The sequence below is a fragment of the Haliotis asinina genome, chromosome 10 (assembly GCF_037392515.1).
Source record: "Haliotis asinina isolate JCU_RB_2024 chromosome 10, JCU_Hal_asi_v2, whole genome shotgun sequence".
NCBI classification, from domain to species: domain Eukaryota; kingdom Metazoa; phylum Mollusca; class Gastropoda; order Lepetellida; family Haliotidae; genus Haliotis; species Haliotis asinina.
Window position 1 is genome coordinate 32,074,495 of NC_090289.1, and position 24,862 is coordinate 32,099,356.

General features: G+C 41.0%; 1 pseudogene; it reads left to right on the forward strand.

Moving 5' to 3' along the window:
- The first annotated feature begins 5,197 nt into the window (after positions 1–5,197).
- On the forward strand, positions 5,198–23,941 carry LOC137298967 (EGF-like domain-containing protein 2; annotated as a pseudogene).
- The last annotated feature ends 921 nt before the right edge of the window (positions 23,942–24,862 follow it).

The window sequence follows — 24,862 nt, forward strand, 5'->3', positions numbered from 1 at the left end:
CGCTCCGAAAAACAATTTAAGGTGAATTTTGCGCCTTAAAACACGAGTACTGAAACATTCGCAGTGATTTGCACTATTCTACTGATATTTTGTTTTGGTTGTTAACATTTTCCGAGAATATATAGAAAAGTGAATTTTCGAACAAAATATGGAACACTTTTCCATATTACCGACGTGATGTGGGAAAGTAGCAAAAACCGTGTCAACAGCAGAAAAATGCAAAAAGCTGCGGGTGTACCAAACGGGACCAAATGCAGTCACAGCGCTCCATGGATGGGTGGTTTGAACATCGCATAAAACGCTGACGTAATCATTTTTGCCCAGTCTGTATTTCCAACATGATTGAAATAGCTGGCAAATAACGCTGTCAGTTTGGAACTTGTTGCATATGTGTCCTATAATAAAACATAAGCATATGACATTCGTGTTTTCTTCATTTTTAGTGCTGTGATCTCCTGCACTTTTTGTGATAAAAGTGTGAGCAGTCTTCATTTCTGGCGCTCCTTTCACGAAGCAACCATTACTTATAAGGTTAACCTTAACTCCCATTCTTAAACATAGCTGTAAGGTTACCTTAGTGACTTACGTTCACCTTAGTGCTTTGTGAAAAGAAGCACTTATCATTTTCCTGTGCTTCGCACCGTTGTAATATCAGAAATTCTATATAATTATCATTTATTCAAAAATGTATTCTTTCGAGAATTCAAGAATTTTATCTCAATGTTACTATAAAACTGAGTATTTGTTGACAACAATATTTCCTGTCTTAATCGGAAATTTCGTAATGATGAATTCATTTAGAAATACACAAGAGCATCTGCACCCTCCCATCCCTTTTGTCCTGAAATGTTGTTGAATGACCATTGAAACTTGGGTGAAACTTCAGTGTTCATTCCCTTTTCTCCATAGTGCGCCTCACCCAAAAAACTCTGTCCGCCCCTGTAATACCTATTTTCACATTAAAAAGCCACTGCGGTCATTAAAGATTATTTTTTATTTACAAATAACAGTCAATAACTCTACTGATTTTGAATCGGAGATATCGACTTAGAGACATCTGAATATGTTCTTTTATAAAGCAACTATCTACTTTGTTTTCAGTAATAACACAGTTAGAAATATAGATTTTTAATACAAAGATGTAATGCTCACCAAACTACGAGAACACGGTGACATCGTATGAGTTAGATACATAGAGACAAGGCTGATATAACAGATTCGGTGGACTGAACATATTATATAAAGGAAAACCTTTTAAGAAATTTACCATATAAAATTCATGTTTAATTTTTTGACACGGCGAAGCGCATTTTTGGGGCGCAAAGCCACGTTTCGATAAACAAACTAAGCAACTATTTAAGAGATGATTTCCAATACAGATCATGTGTTTTACTTCCCTCAGAAACGTAGAAACGTAGAATAGACCATGTATGAATATTGTAACCCTGAGCATAGATTCGATATTTAGGAGGCATTTAAGGGCATCGTGAGAAACAAGTTTTACCTTGCAGCCATCCTGTCCTAAAAAATATGAAACACGAACTAGTCGACCCAGTCAGTAAGATATATTTATAATGTAATCCACGTTAAACTGTAGCATGGTATCACAGTAGGTTTTGCATAGGACTTCAACATGTGCCCGCACACTCACGCGAACACACATATGTCGGTAAAAATGCAGTTATCTTGAATGCGTCGCTTCACCCGGCCCTGCCAACTGTTCTGACAAAGGAAGCCCGCATGGGCCACAGGCGTATCAGCACACCATGTTTATGCACGATGGCTGAGAACTGGTATGCTAGTACAGATCATTCTCATGTCCATCACCGCAAATATTCTCCAAATTTGAATTTTATTCTTCTGTGGGCTTTTTGTGCAAGAATTATTCGTTTGAAATCTGAGCAACGCGTTCAGTGGTATTTCCATGGCTCTTTACAGCAATAAAAAGTGGGGTTTTCATATACGTAATCATACAGTTTTTAGTGGGCGTGATGACATGCATCCGGAAGTCGTTGACAAGGGTCAGGATGAATGGTAAATATGCACGACAGATGGTGTCGTTATACTGTATACCAATGTTATATATTATATGACATCGAGTAGATATCGTTTTGTGCTGCTACATCAAGTCCAGCAAAATCACCGAAAATCGGCTTCACACAATAGGCAAACTCAGATTTTCGGCAAAAAGAGCTACCCCTCCTCCACAGTGGTAATGAGTGTAGTCGTACCATTAGCATTTACAACACATTCGACTGTATCGTATTTCTTTCTCTATACACATAGAAAGAAACAAGATAACATTTAAAACGTTCCAGTAAAGTGGTTTCCTTGAAATCTAAAACTTATTTTCCAGAACACCAAATTGTGCTTTGTACAAAACATTACGTTCTTGATGCAGTGTATAAAACAGTTACATGCAAAACACCTACTAAAACTCCCATTGCACAAAGGACATTGAGTTTAATTTGTTAACACAGAAAGTAACCTCTCTCGTAAGAAAGGCTACGATCATTACTGCTAAATTGATTAGGTACAGTACGAATTTAAAATGTAAAACCCCCAATACGCGGCTCTCGCTGCATGAGAGGTGCTTTTCATAACCCCTAATATGCGGCTCTCGCTGAATAAGAGATGCTTTTTATTAACCCCAATACGCGACTCTCGCTGTGAGAAGCTAAATAAATTAATTTGCCGCACATACGCGGCTCTCGGCCTTAATGAGTTAATAAAGGGGTAACGACACATTATACCTTGACTTTAACTTAAGGCGAGTAAGTTTAGGTATAAGCCGCACGCAGCAAGTGTAGAGCTATATCTCTAGACCAGTCAACAGCACAAGCATCAGTCTGCGCAATTGGGATTCGATGACAAGTGTCAACAAAGTCAGCAAGTCTAACCACCCTGTCCCGTTCGTCGCCTCTTACGACAAATATGGGTCACTGAATATCAATTCTGGTCGACGGAGAGCTACATAAACTAGGCGCCAGAGGCGTGCTGACATACCATGACAGTCGTGCACATTTAGGAAGACACATTTCCCCCTACATAGTTGATTATATAATGGTTAACAAAACACATTAAATGAAACACCGAGACCAAGTAGGATTGGTGTATGTAAAACGCTCATCACGTACAGCACGTGCATTTGTTTCACTGTTCCAGCTACTGTGCTTACCCCCCTGTAATACAAACCAGCGATTTGAATCTATAATCGTTTGTTAAAATTTTAGCTTATGTTGATTCGAATAAAATTCTGAGATTTAAATGTGCAGTTGACAAGGTAAAATTGTGAGCATTTGCAGTATTAACTTCACTTCATTTAATTTACTTTTTCGTTTAAAGTGAAATTCATCCGATTTGGTACTTTTTCACGACAAACAGACTATACACAAAGGCGTTTTTACGGAACGTTTTATTCCAACATAGTAACGCGTATGTATACATTGGATGTTTCCTGTTCAACATGTAGCTCAAAGTCAATGTTGTAATAGGCATCCTAATGGTTAATTTATAAGCGTCAGCTCGTTACGCTAAAGACCTGAGTTCTATTCCCCACCTGGGTACCATGTTTGAAGCCCATTTCTGGTGTCCCCCGCTGTGATAGTCCTGAAATATTTCTGAAAGTTAATAAAAAATCACTGGCTCATGTAATATAAATACCATCCTACGACGAGTTATGATCTTTATCTTTTCGAAAGAATTTCGCAAAACAAACACGATAGTAACAGCACCTTAAGCCCATTCTTCAGCTGTAACGAATTGCGTAAACACTCTGAAGACAGAGATGCACAACTTCATCCATAGTAACAAATACCCATTATTTATTGTACACAGGTGAAAACTTACAAAACTGACATAACTGAATTTAGCTCTAGTTTGTGGTTGCAAACTTACAAGTCTGTGCACCCAAACGGTATTTCTTGCTCTTCTTTCTGTGAATTTAAAGCAAGTTCTTCTTTGGTGGCATGGGGATTGTTGTTTCTATTTGAATAGTGACTTGGCATTAGATATACTGGCAGGGGCGTAGCTACCATTATAGAATAAACCAGGACTTATACATGACCGTTGCTGAAAAGGTTGGGCAAGCCTTTGATACTATCTAAATGTAAAGATTTGCAAACCTATCGGGCTTACACGAAAATGTTGGCTTGCCTGACTGGACCAAGAAAAATATCAAAAGGAACAGGCAAATCTTCAGGTTTTAGAGTCCGGTCAGAAGCTGAAATAATGGCGTTGCCACGTGATATGCAAATTAGATTCTGGCAGTGATAGAATGCCAATTCAACAGAACACTGGATTGAGGCACACCAGACATCGATACATTCACTGACCTTAACATTGTGGACATGCAACATTATTCCCAACAAATCACTCTGTGGAATCCCTTAAGGGCAGTACAAAAACCTTCAAACATGATTTCATCAAACAGGCTACACAGAAATTCCCATTCCATCGTCATGACTCACACCACACCTATCCACCACAACAGATCCTTGTGACGACCACCCAGCCAATATCAAAACCCATTCACGGTTATGGCAGTTAGATGCGTTGTACTCAAATGCTGTTCCCCTTTGCCGGACTGTTTACATTGTGCTTTTGTGGGCGAAATTCTATAGATATATGCAACACGAAACGTGTTTGAAATCAGACTGGAAAACCGTTAACACAACCAGTCAGTCACCAGGAAGTAAAAACTTGTAAGCAGTTTGAGAGTTCTCCACCCCTCATATCTCAAACTGGACGCGTCTTAAACACATGGAACGACATTAGATGAAAACCCTCTTACTCGCGAAGAAGCAATATTGGTGATAGGGTAAGATGCAAGCTACTTCTTTGAATCACTGAAAAAATTATTTTTAAAGACGTTTGTTGGAAAACTTGGGCACAGGTATGTGCATCTTCTTTCAAATATCATTTCCTTTTTTATTGAAAATTTACGTAAATAAGTTGGTATTAGTTTATAAGAACTTAAGCTCTTGTGTTCCCATGTGCAATGTGTCCTTACAAACACTAAGTCTTCTATTTATAGCAATGAGTTATTTCTACCTGTAACCTGCAAAGCTTGTCTTTAGCGATCTGCACCTGAGATAATGGTACGGAAAGGCAAATGGTTGTGTTGCGTGATATTAATGCATTGGTATACTACGAGTACTATATATATACTTAGTGCTTACAGGATTTCTGGGAAAATATGTCTCAAGCACCAACGTGTCTTCTCCTGCTATTGGAACTGCTTGTCTGTGGTCTTGTGCCAGTCAATGGTAACATTAAGTTTTCTTATTGACCTTCGACATTGAAAACCGTCATTACATACAAAAAATGCATCAGCACAAAAAAGTATGCACATTTAAGTTTGGATTCGACAAAAATAGTATTAATTCCGAAACCTTCATAGGAAGAAGTAGAGCCACCAAAACCCCTAGTACATTTACAGAAAATATCTGTCAACAGCAGTCGATAGCACAACTCCGACTCTTCCGTGAGAATGAGTTTATTGATCACTGACCACCCTACGTGGTGAAGGTCCGGGGTAGAATAGGCCTTCAGCAACCCATGCTTGCCATAAAAGGCGAGTATGCTTGTCGTAAGAAGCGATAAACGGGATCGGGTGGTCAGTCTCGCTGACTTGGTTGACACATTTCATAAGTTCCCTTTTGCGCAGATCGATGCTCATGTTGTTGATCACTGGATTGTCTGGTCCAGACTCGATTATTTACAGACCGCCGCCATATAGCTGGAATTTTCCTGAGTGCGGCGTAAAACTAAGTTCACTCACTCATGAATATTTATTTGTTACTATATGTGGTGCTCACCATCAAAATAGCGATTTTGTTAGCGAATCCTTCCTTACTTGCGACACCAGTCAAAAACACATGCAAAGACTTGTCAATACTGCAACGGTAAGCTCCGACAGCGAAATAGGATAACTGTATCATACACATTGCAGTCGAGAAGCCATGGCTTGATCGTTACATTTTAGCAAACATCAATGCCGGTGTGGAGTTAATGTAGCCATGTGACTGACTGCATAGATGATGCATGGATGAACTGACTGAGTCATTGATTGGTTGCTTTTAACACCGTACTCAGCGACATTACAGCTATATGCCGGCGGTCTGTGAATAAGCGAGTTTGGACCTGACAATCCAGTGATCAACATCATGTCCATCGATGTACGCAATGAGTATACGATTACACGCGTCAAAGAGGCCACCCGATCCCGTTAGTCGTCACTTACGACAAGCACAGGTTGCTGAAGATCAATTCAAATCCGGATCTTCACGTAGTCGAATAGACATAATATGTGAAGCTCGTTCCCGGTGTCACCCGCCGTGCATTGTGTCAAAGGGCTGCGTAAGACTAAGCTCACAGATTCTTTCTTTGCACTGTTTTCCGCACTGGAGTCAAAATATACCATCTATATTTTAGACTGACTTATAAGAACAGTTTTGCTGTAGAAATATCGTAAAGTTTTTAAAAACCTTAATTTGGATTAATTTCAGCACTGAAACGCAGATACTCTCTTCAGAAAAGACAACGATTTGAATCTAAATATAAGATATTTATAATGAATTTCACAAATGCATTTCTTAAAATCCCAGCTATGAAAACCAATGCTCATGATAATCTAGTCACTGGATTGTCCAGATTTGTTTCTGCACAGACTGCGCCAAACAAAACACAGTCAGTGTTTTACGTGTAATAATAGCTGACAGGAAACACAAAATTAATGTATTGCGGCGTGCGCACGCACATGCACACGGACACACGTGGATGATGAATGACTACGAAAATTAACCCCTCGTGTGTTAGGCATTCAAGCTGGGTATCACTGTGACTCTGAATTTGAATGTTAATCTTGCAGGAGACCTGACCCTAAGCCCGCTGATAGTGGACGAGGAAAGCGGATTGATTGAATTCGTCCTCACAGTGACCTCGACGCCTGTGACGGAATGGAACATATCGGTATTCATTTAGCATATATTACAAAATGCAAAAAAGTACCGTATTTTTAAATAATTATTTTCAAAGTTTCAAACCGAAACTGGCTTCATAAAGAGGCTGAGGAGGAATTTTGTTAAGGACCAAACTTTATACTTCTTTTGACATTCCTGAAAATTCCATTCTTGCCACGAAAGCGACTATGCTGGTTGAAACAGCCATTTAACGGGACTGTGTGAGCAGGCTCGCTGACTTGGGTGACACGTCATCGGTTCCCACTTGCGTAAATCCATGTTCATGGTGTTCATCACTGGATCGTCTGACCCAGACTCGATTATTTACAGACGGCCGCTATAGTTTGAATATAGTCTTTATCCAAAAGTTTAGATATTTCACGATGAAAAAGATAACGTCATCTCGTCAGCTCAGGACAAACGGCTTAACTAAAACAATGGCATGAAAGATAATCTGTCATACAAACCCTGAAGCAAATAAATAACGAAAACCCACGCATCAAGAAATGTGACTAATCTAGATTTCCACAGCTTCAGAGAGCCTCGGAGATCCTTGTCACTGACGTTTCATTTTCAATTGGTTGGTTTGTTGTTTTACGCCGCACTCACCAAAATTCCAGCTGTGTGGCGGCGGTTTGTAAATAAAAGAATCTGGAACAGACAATCCATGGCTTGCGAATAGCCATTATTCCCAGTGTGAATAGAATCAATGGAAATTATTTTCCACAAGAAAACGCATTAGCGGTCTCCTTAAAAGAGTAATGTTATCACTCCCTGAATCAGAACTGTTTTTGAAAAGGGCACATATTGACTCTTTGAGATCTGAGTTAGAATCGATCCTCCGTAACCCTGCTTGTCGTAAGAGGCGACTAACGGGATCGGGTGGTCTGGCTCGCTGACTTTGTTGACACATGTCATCGTATCCCATTTGAGTAGATCGATGCTCATGCTGTTGATCACTGGATCGTCTGGCTCGGACTCGATTATATACAGGCCGACGCCATATAGTTGGAATATTGCTGAGTGTGGCGTAAAACTAAACTCACTCACTCACCCACTCGCTCATTGTTCCAGATTACTACAGCCGATAATAGCGCGGTCGCGGGTGTTGATTACGTTCCGGAGTCTGCAACCCTTGTAAACCTTCCTGCAGATGCCGTGCAGCTGTTCATTCCGGTGCAGATAATACCAGACATTGTTAGTGTTCTTTTTATGTTACAGTTATTCAAAATGAGTGTTTATTTGTTGTTTAACTGACACTGACAGATGTAGGAACATTATTTTATACATCATCTTATATGATAGATTTCATGTAATTTCTTTAGGTGCATAAGCATTTATTTACATAAATACATGGGTTTTCTATCTATTTACATATTGCGAAATAGAGCATGAAAATCTGTTACACATAAGGGTGTTTCATATACGTGCTTTCGTGCGTACGTGCGTACGCGCGTGCGCCCTTCCGTTCATACATGCATATACACATACGTAAACACATTGATACATCATCCGTCCATCCATCCATACACACACACACACATAAATACACACACATATACATACATACATACATACATACATACATACATACATACATACATACATACATACATACATACATACATACATACATACATACATACACACAAACGAAAACACACACACACACATACATACATACATACATACATACATATATACACAAACACAAACACACAAACGAAAACACACACACACACACATACATACATACATACATACACAAACACAAACACACAAACGAAAACACACACACACACACACACACATACATACATACATACATACATACATACATACACACACACAAACGAAAACACACACACACACATACATACATACATACATACATACATACATACACACAAACGAAAACACACACACACACACACATACATACATACATACATACATACATACATACATACATACATACATACATACATACATACATACATACATACATACACACAAACGAAAACACACACACACACACATACATACATACATACATATATACATACATATATACACAAACACAAACACACAAACGAAAACACACACACACACACACATACATACATACATACATACACAAACACAAACACACAAACGAAAACACACACACACACACACACACACATACATACATACATACATACATACATACATACATACATACATATGTTCAGTATAGTCGCTGTATGTTGGATAAATTTCAGGAAGCTGAGATAGATGAGACATTCTTCATCCGAGTACTGTCCATTTCACTGCCTGGTGAACAGCCGACGGATTTCCCTGTTATCATCGCTGATGATGACCGTGAGTACCAGTTCATCGGAATTAAAGACATAGCACATGCATACGTGTTCAGTTCAGATCACTAATTACTGAGTAGATCTGTATTTGACTACGGGTGGTGTGGTACGGTAGCCTAGTGGTTAAGGCTTTCGCTCATCACGCCGAGGACCGGGGTTCGATTCCCCAAATTGGCACAAAGTGTGAAGCTTATTTCTGGTCAGGCGCGCAGCAAGCAAAGCTTTATGTTTAGATTGTACTGAGGGCTTGCTCAACCTTTTCAGCAACACTCATGTGTAAGCCTGGGCTTTTTTCATAATGGTAGCTACGGCATTTTTTGGTGTCCCCCGTCGTAATATTCCTCGAATATTGTTAAAAGTGGCGTAAAACTAAACTCACTAACTGTATTTCAGCACACATGTAACGAATTTGTGTTCCATGTATGGTCAGACTGACCCTTGTTTCAGTTGAATTGGTGCAGCTAACTGTATTTGAGCACACATGTAGTATAAAATATAATTAATTCCAAAATGCATAGTTTCTTTCTGTGGCTAATATATATTCCGAGTACGATCTCCCTAAAAGACGCTAACTTACACTGCGGCTACATGTTGTTGCCCTGCCTGGCATCCAGGACAACGGGATAAAACAAGGACTGATCTGCTCGGAGACCAGATACTGTGTCAGAATCGGATATTCCAGACTAATGTTTTGTCCATGAAGCAAGCATGGGTCAGTGAAGATCATTTCTAATCCAGATCTTCAACGGTGTCGTTGAATTAGAAGAATTCCTGGTATTGAATGTTGATCTTCATGATCTTCCTGTTACGCCAAGCTGACCCAATGACGAGTGGCTGAGTGAGTGTGGTTTCCACTTTCAACAATATTCCTGCAATGTCACGGCGGAAGCACCAGGAATGGGTTTCAACCATTGTAACCATGTAATCTCCCACGGATGAAGTCACGACACGGGTTGAAACACATGGTTACAGTGTGTGGAGCGAATCTGTGTTCCGTGTATAGTCAGACTGATGCCCATGTTTCAGGTGAACCGGTGCAACTAACTGTCTCTTCATTTCTTCTGGTCAAGGAAGGTTTAAACAATGTATCCCTGACAATCTCTCGGCAAGAAGGCACCCTGACTGCATTTACCATAATTGTGAATACCCGGGAAGTGTCGGCACGCCAGGGGAGCGACTACGCCGATGTTCTAAACAGAGAGTTCAACTTTTTCGCAGGGCAGACAACTCTGACTATCCCAGACCTCGTTCATATCATCGACGATTCGGTAAGTCACCATGCTTTGTACCCTCTGGAATATTATACTGATTCATCTTCTGAGCCGAATGGTTAAAGCGTAAGTTCGTCACTCCGAAACCTGGGTTCGATTTCCAGCATGTGTGAAGTCCATTTCTGGTGTCCCTTACCATGATATTGCTGGAATATTGCTAAAGGTGGCGCAAATCCACACTCACTCACACACTCACCGACCCGTGAAGGTCCCGGGGTAGAATAGGCCTTGCTTGCCATAAAAGGAGACTGTGCTTGTCGTAAGAGGCGACTAACGGGATCGGGTGGTCAGGCTCGCTGACTTGGTTGACACATGTGTTCGGTTCCCAATTGGGCAGATCGATGCTCATGTTGTTGATCACCTGACTGTCTGGTCAAGACTCGATTATTTACAGACCGCTTGAATATTGCTGAGTGCGGCGTAAAACTAAACTCACTCACTCACTCACCCTTCTCAATTCTGATACATTAAGACACAAATACACACTTACAGCTTGTTCTGCTTGACCTGATCAAGTGAATACTAATACCTTGCGTGACCGTGTCACAACTGGCTGGGTCTATTATTGTGATGGGGTGCTCCTTTGTCAGTGGATCGTCAACATGTCCGAACAGCCGGAACAAGGTTGCCATTTGACATCTGAGAAATCGTAAACAATGTCCTAACTTTCTATAAAAAATGAAGCTACAGATGGTTTCATGTTTTCGATGTATCCATGCCTCGCTTGATCATATACTCAACAAAGAAGGTAGTATATATTCGAAAATAACAGATGATAACGGAAATAGAAAGTGATGTCGATTGCCAGTAAGGAATACAAAGGGAAGCGCCAAGTATAATTTGACATTTAAGGTGTAGACCGTTCATTGTCAGAGTGGAAACAATTAAGATAGACGACATTGACCTTTGTACAAAAATAGATTTCAGGTTACTTGATCTGTAAAGGTTTTGTTGGTATTCCAGATGATTACAGGAATAGAGTGGCCATTCATCGTGCCGCTCCTGGCTAGTTCGATTGACGTAGTCGGTAGCTTTTGTTCCAACATTCCAAGCGCGCACGCGCACGCACACACACACGCACACGCACACGCACACGCACACGCACACGCACAGTCTCTTCTTAAGTCTCTTCTCACTCAATAGCAACATATGCAAACCAGGCGACACATGTGCCAGGAAGTCTCACTGCGGCGTAAAGCGAAATTCACTCACTCACACCGTTACCCCGTGACATGTTGGTTTTCAAAAGTGATTGTTCAGCGGTGGTGTACAAGGATTTGCACTTAAATCTGCCTTTTACTACATTTCCAGGAAACAGAGGACTTGGAGATTGTTGAGATTATAATAGTCGGTGACAAACTCATTGAAGAGATCGGCATCGGGGTGTTCATATTTGACGATGATTGTAAGTACTCCATGTATCAACCAAGTGACAACAGTGTGTGTTAGGACAACTAATATCAGAACAAACATCTATAGCGGACTGTTGATCTGTACTAAATAATGGTAACTGTCCAGAGCCAGTTGATGAACTTATTGCTTACGTATTCGGATCTATACTCCTGTTTCCTGCGGTTACGTAACTCTCCGCAAATATTTAGACCAACTGAATTTCATCATCCTTAGCACCGACAATACCTTTCACTGTCTTGACAATTACATATATATTCAACTCTCACAGACAGAACCCAGTGTGAATAGTAAGAACGTACCTGCATTTGTACTTGACATGAAAATACACAAGTAACTTTTTAAAAGATCAGTTTACACTTAATGCTGTATAGCCAGTTTTTGAATTTCATGGACACAAGTTGTGTTCTCCACTTTGCAGATCTGTTTCGTCACCATATCATTGCGTAGATCGATGCTCATGCTGTTGATCACTTTATTGTCTGGTCCACATTCGATTATTTACAGACCGCCGCCACATAGTTGCTTTTCTGCTGTGTAAAACAACAACCAACAAAACAGATATGTTCCTTTGTGTATACCAGTTTGCGTTCTCAGATTGGACTTTATAGCGGTATTGTGACTAAGCATTTATTTCGTCATTTGGACAAGAAAATAATCTATATGTGACAATGTGTGTTCTCGAGATGGTTGCAGAGCTTGATGTTATACAGAGCAGTCAGCTCCTAAGGTTCGTAGTCAGCTCCTCCTGAAAAGGTTCGCAAAATGTTATTTCATATGCGCCTTTAAACATGTGAAGCTTACATTATTGTGCGATAAAAGGTTTTAGAATCTGAATATCAAGCAGCGACCTATGGCTCGTCATGCCAGGCCTATTTTCAGTGTCCTCTACAAAACAAATCTAGCCATCATGCGTGCTATGCCACGGCCATTTTGACACCCAGGTACTTCACACCACCACGCAACCGCCTAAGGCTGCAACCATATCTTACGAACACGGAATATTGTTCGCCGGCTGTATAAGTATTGTACAATTAAAGAGAATTTATTACGCAGAATATACAACCGGCTTTTGTAAATTTTCTTTCAGCCCCTGTGTCGTCTCATTGTCGCCGTCAGGGACAGTTCTGTCTGAATGGGGGCACATGCATAACTGATGTGGGCATTTGCCGCTGCACGGACGGATTCGATGGAGCTAACTGTGCCATTAACATAAGTAAAAATTAGACATACTCATCGGATTATTCATTGTCCGATTACGAAAATATCGTGTTTATGAGTGAGTTAGTTTATGTTTATAGTCACAACGGTAGTATTGCAGCCAAATCGTGACTAAGACCTGTCAACAAAGTAAAACCATCTAGTATATCACAGTAACAAGGATTAAAACCAAAATCAATCTCTAAAATAAGATTTCAAAATAGGACAATACAATATAAAAACGGGTTGAGAATCGCCAGGTAGATCAGCATACTGGGGACCGTTGGGACCCTTGTGTTTATAAATCAAGATCAGCGTATATCTGTTGATGATATCTATCACAAACACACACCAAGACAAGTCAATAGTTCCGTGAAGAATGCATGGATTGCATCGAACATCAACCTCATCACTTTCGTCAAATGTAAAAACAAACCATTTTAAAACAAACTTGACGAAGTTCTTGTAAGTTATTTAATATATTTACCATGAAAGTTGGCACACCTTGTGCACACGTGCACCTAATTCACTGCTGCCGGTGCTCTTTTGTGTCAGGTACCCTGAATGGACCGGAATGCAATAACCTTCCCTGTCAAAGAGGAGTATGTGTGGTCAACGGCGGCGTACCTTCCTGTATTTGTGATCCCGGATTTACGGGATCATTGTGCGACAGGACAGCTTGTGAGTATTTCACGATGTGTTGTCCTCATAGAACAGAGTGTGTGAGTGAGTTTAGTGTTCGAGTGATCGAGTCTGATCCAGACAATCCAGTGATCAACAGCTTGAACATCGATCTGCGTAATTGGGAACCGATGACATGAGTCAACCAAGTCAGCGAGTCTGACCACCCGATCCCGTTAGTCGCCTCATACAAGTATACTCTCCTTTTATGGCAAGCATGGGTTGGTGAAGACCTTTTCCACCACGGCTCTTCGCGGGTAAGGACAGTAAGGACTCTACAGTGATGGGACCCGTAAAGATCCGGGTTAGAATTGATATTCAGCAATCCATCTGTATCTCAGGGCGACTTACGGGATCTGTATGTCAGTCTCGTTGACTCGGTTAACACGTCATCATATCAACTGCCTTGACTGCCTCGATTATATACAGTCCGTCGTCACATAGCTGGAGCGTTGTTGGTGTGGCGTTCAACATGCAAATAGATACATATCCAACTTCTGTGAATGGCAGATACATTGGAGAAACCGAGGTATTTTCGCATAGTTTCACATGAGGCACTATTAATTAACTAAATCGAACGTTGATCCAAATAAGAGTACTATTGTTGGGCGTTTTGTTAAAGTGTACAGATGAGGGTGTTTCCGGAAGTTTCACGAATTTCACGAATACCAGGTGTAATCACTGATTTTCCATATTTAGACATTTTTCTCCTTTTACACCAAATGGGATTTGTTCCTGAGGACAGTACTTATGGGTACTTCTTTGTATTAACGTTTGATATTTTGAAAATGGTCTGTTGATGATCTTTCTGACCAATAATCATAACGTCAGAACATTAGACGTGTTTTGATCCATCTATACCTCTTCCTCTGCAGACTACCACCAGTGTAACCAGAACAATATCAGCGTCTGTATCACCCCTTTTTCCCTGGACACCTTCGTTGGCGAGATCTTTGTAACCGACCACAGAAACACCCCTGGTTGTAACCTCACCCTCGCTCCTAACCCACCTGATCCTAGTGACGGCATCCCAGACTTCTGTGTGGGCTATGCAGGGGTATTCGAATACAACGGCACCTGCGGAGATCTTGGACCAATTACAGAGGTGACCTTTCGTTTCATGAGGAGCGCTAATGTAGCCTAGTGGTTAAGGTGTTCAAAGTTTAAGCGTCATGTCCGTCAGTATTCAGTAGGCATGGTTTTGGCCATGCGTATTTTTATTTGTGTTCATCTCCAAACGCAACCAGCAAGTCACGTTAGTCGCCTCTTACGACAAGCATGGGTTCCTGAAGATCAACTCCAGCTCGGATCTTCTCGGGTTGATTTCATGCATATGAGTGTGCATAACCTTCCACAGTAAAAATCGAGATGAGAACTTGTCAAATAATCTTTTTTGATTATTACAAGACTAATTTTAAGTTCATGGACGGCGACAGATTGCAATCTTAGAAACATATTCGGATAGCCTTACAGTAAAATCATGAAATACATTGTATGTCATTATGGCCAAAGGGTTTTATATAGCTCAGTGACGAAATTAGTGAGTGGTACCCAATGATGATTCTATACTCTCTAAAAAAGTAGGGAATCTTCATATGTTTCATTTATTTTTCATTTACGATTAAAAATATGTAGGAGATTTACCAGAGTCAATCAATGTTGATGTGATATTATTGAATCTTTTAAGAGTGCATCACCATTTGCACTTCCTTACAATCATATTTATTTGGAATATAGTCGCTTTTGAAAGATGATTGGTGCATGGCATGTAGTTTGCATGTATACAATTTTCATTTTAAAATAAACGACTAGAAACAAACACAAACAAATGTGTGACGCAAGATGAGTGTCAAAATTAATGTTCTACGGGATTTCTCGACCTGCTTGAAAAACGTCAAAATCATGATTGGGACCCCATGCACGTGTATGGGGCTACTGCGTTGTGCACGTGCAAATCATGCGTTGTGTTTAGGGGTGGTAATAGAGGGAAATGGTGGTGCGTTCTTAAGATGTCTGTCCTTAAAAAGTTTCTTAACGTTTACACTTCCCATCCAAATTGAAAGTTCATTATCCTCTACCTTTAAGGAGTATATTTGAGCATTACCTTAAGCTGTCTTTGCCATGCTAGTCATCATGGTGAATGACTATTACGTTGTTCAACTGAAATGAAAATACATGTATGGAATTATGATTTAACCGGACAATCCACCTTGTGCACAGTCCGCCATTCGGCTGCCAAAGTCCATAACGACTTCTCATTTATGTGCTCAATTATCTTAAGCATTCCGTGAGGTACGATAACGGCATTGCAGTAGAGATCTCGAGTTTCGATCAAAACGGCTCGAATGAGTGTCGCCATTCTGTTTGTAGCTAGTTGTATCAGAGCTGGAATCTGATTGGTCAGTTGTATAACTCGCCTGACCATATGTCTGCATCAGTGGGGACAGAACACGTTCCAGTTGAGACTAAGCGCCCGCTACTCTCCCGGTATTGTGTTAGTCACTGACGAGGAAGTGACCTTCAACTGCACCCACAGCGATCCTTTCCCCATCAACAGTCAGCCGGTTAACGTCAGGCAGATCAGGTATGCGTCAGATATATCTTAACGTCACCATAATCAGGGTAATGTCCAAAGTTACACTTTTACAAAAGCGAGTGAGTTCTGACTTAGTCGTCTCTAGGAATATTCCGACAATGTCATGGCGGGAGACACCAGAATGGGCTTCACACATTCTACTCGTATAGGAATTCGAACCGTCTTCAGTATTACTAGTAAACGGTTTAACCACTAGGCCACTCCTTGTTTATTGCATGCTAAATGCTTCAATGTCCGATATGTGTATTCTGTTCCGAAGCTAGCACATTACACGGCTTATTTTCATTTAGTAAACAAGAAATAAATTGATATTGATAAAGGTTTCATGTTCTCATGAGTTTTTTACTCTGTTGTCCATCAGGAGCTTATATCAGATCCATCGTAGTGAATAACCATTCTCGATTTTCCATTGGCTCAGTCTGGTGTGATAGGACGATCTGGTGTCGACAGGAGTTATTCTTCTTTTGATTAATCGACACCCGCGATGATCCGTGAGCTATGCTTGTCGTAAGAGGCGACTGACGAGAACGGGTGGTCAGACTCGCTATTCTGAGTTGGCACAAGTCATCGTATCCCAATTGCGTAGATCGATGCTCATGCTGTTGATTCCTGGACTGTCTGGTCCTGATCCGATTATTTACAGACTGCCTTCATATAGCTGGAATATTGCTGACTGCGACTCACTCAATTCATTTCAATTTCATGCTGTTTGATCAATTCTCATTCACTCTGATTCAACGAACTGGACTCGGGCTCTTTGTGCAGCGATGGCACATCAGTATATCTTACATTTATCCACTTCACACTTTGAGATGCAGATACCATGGATTGAGAAGATGGTTGAAGCGTCTTTTACATTCGATGTTCATTTTGTCATATTTACTAGTTACCCGTGAAGGTCCCGGGGTAGAACAGACCTTCAGCAACTCATGCTTGCCATAAAAGGCGACCATGCTTGTCGTAAGAGGCGTCTAACTGGATCGGGTGGTCAGGCTCGCTGACTTGGTTGACACATGTCATCGGTTCCCAGTTTGGCAGATCGATGTTCATGTTGTTGATCACTGGATTGTCTGGTCCAGACTCGATTTACAGACCGCCGCCATATAGCTGGAATATTGCTGAGTGCGGCGTAAAACTAAACTCACTCAATCATGAATACCTATTTGTTACTATATGTGGTGCTTGTGCATATTTTCCGATATATCATGTTTTTCCGTTTCTAAGACAAGGGACGGCAGGGTAACCTAGTGGTCAAGGCGCTCGCTTGTCACGCCAAAGACCCGGGTTCTATTCCCCACGCGGATGAATCCCTTTTCTAGTCTCATCCACTATGATATTGCTGAAACATTGATAAGAGCGGTATAAAACTAAACTCATGGACTCACTCACCCCTAACAGATAGGGGCGGTGAGGTAGCCAAATGATTAAAGTGACCGCTTACCACGTTTATAGATCCGGGTTCGATTCCCACATGGATACAATGCGTGAAGCCCATTTCCGGTATCCCCAACATAATATTGCTGAAATATTGCTGAAAAGCGGCGTAAATCCATACCTCACTCACTCACTCTAACACAGATAACCGATAGCTGAAGAAACCTAGATATGAATAATAGTGCACTAAAACAGCAAATGACTTATTTGTTTAAAACTAGACGTATTGCAGCAAACCCTTACCCTCGGTAGCAACCATAATTCTTCTCACATTTATGAAGTCATTCTCTCTGCCCAACACAGCGTCAGAAAGCCGGATCCTATTAAATAAGCGAACTATGTCAGTACACAAATACACTCCAACTTGTCAAGTCAGTGTTTTCATGGACTCAGCTGTATTCGTCCGTACGTTATGCTAAACTACTGGACAAAAATAGTTAGGGATATATGTAAATTTTGATATCATGAATAGGGATCTATTCATTCACTGACACACTATGAACTGTCAATCCTAAAAATACCAATATCTCCTATTTTGTCCAGTATACCAATGAGGATATCACAGACAAATTATATTATTATATTATTTATGTTCTTGTCACGGCAGTGGGACTAAGAACGGGGGAATATCGGGGTTTGTCCCAGCTTCCCAAACTGTGGTCAGGCCTGATGGCACCGCGATACACGGAACGGTCACCTCTGGGGGAAAAGGTCAGGGCATGCGTAACAGTGAATGACGGTAAGATTTCAAGTGTATACAGGGGCGGGGGGTAGTCTAGTGGTTAAAGCGTTGGCTCGTCACGCCAGAGACCCAGGTTCGATTGCCCAATTGGTTACAATACGTGAAGCCCATTTCTGGTGACACCTGCTGTGATATCGCTGGAAGATGGCTAAAGCGGCGTTAAACCACACTCACTCATGTGTATATTGAAGGTAGAGCCGGATATAAGCCGTAGAAGTCGATTGTTTGTGTTCATTTCGCCCAGTTTCATGCATTTTAATATCATATGTCCAAGACACAAGTCAGATAGGTAGTCGTTTTGATATCTTATTTATTTAATGTGATCAGTTTGCCACAGTGCCATTGGCTATGAAAACCGGTGTTCTGGTCATTTCTTTTCATATCTGAAATTATATTACAAATTTGAAAAAAAAACGCTTTACACGGTGACATGAATATGCATCACGTAATATTATACAAATACAAGGCGATGAGCATTCCATCTATTCTAACTCTGATCTTCATCTGCTGTGTCAACTGATATGTTCTTTCCTCCAATAACAGTCGATGGTTACAATGGAATCGCAGTTCACAACATCACCGTTAACAACACCCGGGCACCACCCCACTACAGACAAAAGATCCTGTATGATGAGGGGTGAGTAAATAAAGCCAATACAATTCAAGGCCATGATGGAGGGATTGTGGGTAATTTGTCTCAAGAGATCTCGCATAGCGAGACTTGGCTAGCTTTAAATATGCTTCCGGATATGTTTATGAAGATACCATTATGGCATCTACTGTGATTGTAACATGAAATTCAATTCTAGCATAGCAAAATAATGAATGTAAATGACATTCGAGGATGACAAGGACCCTCGTATAAAATGTAGAACAATTTTACGGAGGATACAAAGGATACTTGTTGTGATATAATTGTTCGTAGCGTGATAAGACAAGTTCATAACGCTATCCATCACTAAGACGTACGTAGTGCTATCAATCAAGGAAAGGTCCGTTGTGAGAAGTATGTAGAACTATCCACAAAGGAGAGGTACGCAATACTATCCGTCAAGGAGAAGTATGTAATACTATCCACAAAGGAAAGGTACGCAATACTCTCCGTCAAGGAGAAGTGAGAGACAAACAGCAAAGAGCACTTTTTTCAATCAATCACATATACCCGGATTCTTCGATCGAATACGTTTTGTTTGAAACATGGGAGACGCGTAATTATGTGTTTATACAAAACGTAATACTTATTTAAAATATTTTGAATAAATGTATGTATCGTTACTTTTGGACATTAGTTTATTTCATAGTGAACCATGAACACATCCTTTAACAACCGGAATTTCCAGTCGAATGAATGATGACATCTTGACCAGAGCGTGTTCAGTTGGTTGTGACGGTATTACCTGAAGCTTCTGTCTTTGCCGTATCAGGTGTGAAAGTAACAATGGCCTGCTGTCAGCGACACCGGAGTGGCATCCAAGTTCTTCCCGTCATACCATGTGTTTTGAGGTCGAGGTGTTTACTTTCGATGATGACGAGGGTTTCTCCGACCGAGCCATGGGAATTGTCACACAAGTTAAAGTGTACGCCATAGTAACGGCTGCTGTCATGGTAGGTTTACACGCTCCTTCTTGAATCATGTCAAGTATATTGTAGTCATATTTCCTGATCATACAAAATCCTCACAGAAAGGTTTTTTAAAGTGACCAGGAAAATACCTTAACATTTTTGCTACATAAGCGTCTTTACCACATCACAAAAACACCCGTGAAGATCCCGGTTAGAATATGTCTTACCCATGATTGTCTTAAGTGGCGACTAACGTCAACGGGTGGTCAGACTTGGTTGAGACATGTCATTGTATCCCAACTACCAGCCCAGGCTGTTGATCACTGGATTGTCTGGTCAAGACTCAATTATTTACAGACCGCCACCATACGATGGAATACTGTTGGAATATTGCGTTATAAACAAACGTGCAAACTTACCTTGACAGCAGCCGGACCATAGTTTCCATTCTCTTCTGAGTAAACCTTTAGTCCAAATACCTCACTCCGATCCCATTTCACAGCTCCCCTGTGGCAATTCATATTATGCTGTTACAGGATTGTTGATTCAGGTTGTTTACCCATGTCATAACAGACTGATGCTCATTGTGTTAATCAGTCGATACCCCCGTAACGAAATGAGAGTCGGATATTGGTTTGCGTTCCGTCCGTTCGTCCGCCCCTCCGAGACCATGGGGACAGATTTTCTCAGAAACCGTTACAGATAGGGAAACAAAATTTGATATCTATTTTTCAGGACATAAAATGCCCAGGTAGAGTTTAAAAACGGAAATCATGTTACAATTTGTTACAGAGTTATGGCCCATGTCGTAGCTTTCCTGGCTGTACGGTATTCCCAATCGGGCCAGATTTTCTCAGAAACCGTTTAGACAGGGACGACATAGTTTGATATGTGGTTTCAGGACATGAATGCCTTTATAGAGATAATAAACACTGTAACAGAAAACCGTGGCGGAGATATTAATGACCATGTCTTCTTGCTTAAAATCCGCTCAGGGGCCGTGGGGTAGCCTAGTGGTAAAAGCGTTCGGTCGAAGACACGGGTTCGACTCCCCACCTGGGTGAAAGGGTGAAGCCCATTTCTGGTGAACCCGCCATTATACTGCTGGAATACTGCTGAAGAGGCGTGACACCATACTCACACACATGGATCGGTGAAGATCCGTGCTGGTCTTCAGCAACTCTCTGTTATCGCAAGCAGCGACTGACCGGGTTGGGTGGTCTGGCTCACTGACCAGTCCCAAACATGAAATGGTATAGCAATAGGGTCGAACGATGCTCATGTCAGACACTGGAGTGTCTGGTCCAGATTCGTTTATTGACAGAAAGCCGCCATGGACATGGACCTGGACTATTTCTGAGTGCAGCGTGGTCCGAATAGTTACGAATACCGGTATACTTAACCGCAGAAGAAAAGGGAGTTTCGACAAATGAAATCTCATAAAATTAAGTCTTCTATTTCAAAACTTGTCCCCAAAAAACAAAGTTGCGGGGGTGTTTTGCTGTGCAGTATACATGTACTCTTTCATCCCTTAAAATTCAAAATTAATTCTTCAGTGAGTGTGTAACTCTCTTGGAAGCTGAAATTCTGGTTTTACAGCCCACATGTGCCACAGGGCGCCGGAGGAGAGACGCCTCCATATCGGGTGCATCAGAAGATGAGACATTGACCTCTGTCGTCTACCTGGCAGACCCAAGTGCATTTACAAGTAGGATGTATAGATTTTGTGGATTTGGTACGGAGGAGAGTAGTTGTTAGGAGTGGGGAGGGTACGCTCACACTGCCTGGTGTGTTTGTAATTCCCAAGCAGCGATATAACCTCGGTGGCTATTCCTCATCGTTAACCGAGGAATTTGTACTGGTGCTATGAGTCACCATCTGGTCGAGAGCAGATTCTAGTCCTGATGAGTGGCTACATGTTTAGGGTAGCATTTTGTTATATCTATATGTTTCACGTAACCAACCGTAACCTAAATTTGTGGATAACCTTGATTCGTGGATTGTGGTAATAATCATGCTAGCTCGTGGATTAAGTCTCGTAAGTCACGAAGAGGTACTTTTTGATGAACACACATTGACTCGCCTCGCCCATAAAAATATTCTGAATCTCTGCATTACACGTAAGTACACTAAATGAGAAATATCGCCCAATTCCACTAATGCCACTAATACCAAATTTTAGTTTTACAAAATGTCAAGTATGATACGGTTATCACCAGCCTTCTCACTTCTCGTTGTATGCTTTACGATGTGTCAGTACTTCGTGTAATGGGCTGTGGTACACGGTGATATGCCGTAACTTACAACCTAATCCACGAAACAAGGTGACGTCACATTTTGTATGCACAAGAATGGATGATGAGTGCAAATGGCTCAGTAAAGAAACGTTCCATTCACAGGTGGAATCATTATCTTCCCACAGAGGTTACTTGTCATATCTTCCTACGAACCTTTGTTCTAATACGGCCATGCTTCGCGTTTCTCATAAAATACCCTAGCGGCAACAAATGGCAGAAGATTTATCTCCCTTTTTTCTGTCCAATCCGAGCACGTGTAACATCGACTTAGATTCAACTTGACAAATGCAAGCAGTGTGGAGAAACAAATATGACATAACTGAGTTCTGCCTAGAGGAAACATTTAAGTGTCGCGCTCGGTAAGAGGTTCAAGTTTTCACGATGCATCCGGAAATTACCGAGATCTTGCGAACGATCACTTTTGAAACAAGGTCGCTGATTGCACTACTAAATCTGGTTACCTCCAATCACGAGTCTTGAACACTGGCACCATGAAAGGGTCGTATTAGAACAGAGGTTACGCAGGAATATGTGACAAGTAACCTCTGTTGGAAGAGAATGAAGTGGAATATAACGACCTCGAGTAATTTTCAGGGTATTTTCCTAAACGTCGTTCTCTGTCTTGCATTTGCAGCCACATCCTCAGAGGACATTACATGTGTTAAAGAATGGCTGATGCCCGCCCTGATTGGCCTCGGCATCGTCGCCATCACCATGGCTGTCGTCACCATCGTCCTCGTCTACACTGTCATCAGACAGTTCAAGAGAAGCTAATGCCACATGATAGCCCAAACACTATACAGTTTGAATTTATTCCCAATCAACTGCGGTTTTAACGAAAAGAAAGGGACCACTAACGTTCCGTAGCCATAGTTCGTTATGCTCATTTTGAATGGAGTATTCTTTAAGTGGCCAGGACTCCCCGTTATATCCGTCAGTTCAAGTGTACACTACACAGTTACTGAAAACAAACCTTTCCTACTTCTTAAAGACCACTGTGTTAGAAAATACCAATACAGTATATGGATTAATAATAATTATTGATTTTCCATTTGCGTAAGTAAGTGTCGCTCGACACCTTCTAAATACAACACATAATTTTTTTTTCAAATTTCCTTTTTTTACTGTAATTTATCCAAGTCTTCAACTGTGTTTGGAATCTAATAATATTGTCTGAAACTGATATACATCAGCAGCTAAAAATTGTTGAAGTACATTAGGGAACATTTGCACGCCATATTAACCAGGCAGAAGCAATTCAGTTCATTGTGAAAGAAAGAGAAAGGAAAGTGACTGAGGATACATCCCTTGCGCAGCCCAATGCGACATTGAAAATTGCCAGTGATATCATATCTACAACGAATACATGTATTTAACATATTCGTAAAATTACTTCACGATTGAATAAACGTTTTAGCTCCCAAACCTTTTGGTATTGTATTGCCATAGTTTAGAACGATCACCAAGCGAATGGGTTTTCTTCTAAATGAGCAAATGCTGGGTACGATTTTCCTTCTTAATGATACTTAATGTAAATAACGTAAAGATGAGGCCATGCTTAGAGTATTTTGTTTAAGTGAAATCGCTTTAAGAAGAATCGTTGTCTAAATCTTTCCAAAAACATTTAGCAGAGATATCCCACTGTAGTTGTCTGGGTTACTTGAGTTCATTTTTATGTAACGACTTCATAACAGAAGAGGCCAAAGAAGTTGTATGTATTTTCCATGATATCGGAACTTGTTTCGATTTTTCTCAGTTGGCCGGTTCTATTAACGTTCAATACACCAACATCTGAAAGTATACCCGCGTAGTTATTTCTTGAAAACTTGCAACTCATCATTTCCTTCAAGTGGTGTCTACACACAAAAGGCGTTGTGGCAAAATGCAGACATTTCACAAACGTGTGAACATTTCATGATCCTTGTGATGGAAAACGTGTGATTGACTTTGTACGACACATTTGCAGATCTTGCAAGCTTACCGGCCAACTGAAAAATCGAAACAAGTTCCGATATTCGGGGCGGTGTGGACACAGTTTGAGTCAGAATTACACTTGGGTGAAAATGTTAGCAGAACACGTCATGCTGGAAGTGAGTGGCTTGGGTTTTACGCTACTTTGAGTGCTATTACAGTTTTTTTCACTTCTTGCCTGCTTCATCTTGGAGGAAATCCCGCAGGCAGCATATCTTAGGGATTTCCCTTTATGGAGATACCAACGACCATAGGTATGACACGAAACCTTACTCGGGACCCACCGTGATCTGAAACAACGATCATCAGTTTTCTGAAATACCAAGTGACAAACTTCTACGATTTGCAGACCATCGACGACAGTGCCATCTGCCC